The sequence below is a fragment of the Corvus kubaryi genome, unplaced genomic scaffold, assembly GCF_017639235.1.
Source record: "Corvus kubaryi isolate FWS band 111438036 unplaced genomic scaffold, C.kubaryi_AGA036_p1.0 37220, whole genome shotgun sequence".
Classification (NCBI taxonomy): domain Eukaryota; kingdom Metazoa; phylum Chordata; class Aves; order Passeriformes; family Corvidae; genus Corvus; species Corvus kubaryi.
In genome coordinates, this window is record NW_024581063.1 from 167,758 (window position 1) to 168,052 (window position 295).

The 295-nt window shown below is 53.2% G+C and overlaps 1 protein-coding gene across 2 annotated transcripts in view; it reads left to right on the forward strand.

The window, feature by feature from the left end:
• HCN4 (hyperpolarization activated cyclic nucleotide gated potassium channel 4) overlaps positions 1-295 on the forward strand; it is a 130,071-nt gene that overhangs the window by 126,390 nt on the left and 3,386 nt on the right. The gene's annotated exons all lie outside the window — the stretch shown is intronic.

Genomic DNA, 295 nt, shown 5'->3' on the forward strand with positions numbered 1-295 from the left:
ATCCCATCCCAATCCAATCCCATCCCATGGATCCCATCCCATCCCAATCCAAACCCATCCCATGGATCCCATCCCATCCATCCCATCCCATGGATCCTATCCTATCCTATCCTATCCTATCCTATCCCATCCTATCCCATCCCATCCCATCCCATGGATCCTATCCCATCCTATTCCATCCCATCCTATCCCATCCTATCCCATCCCATCCTATCCCATCCTATCCCATCCTATCCCATCCCATCCCCTCCCATCCCATCCCATCCCATCCCATCCCATCCCATCCCATGGATCC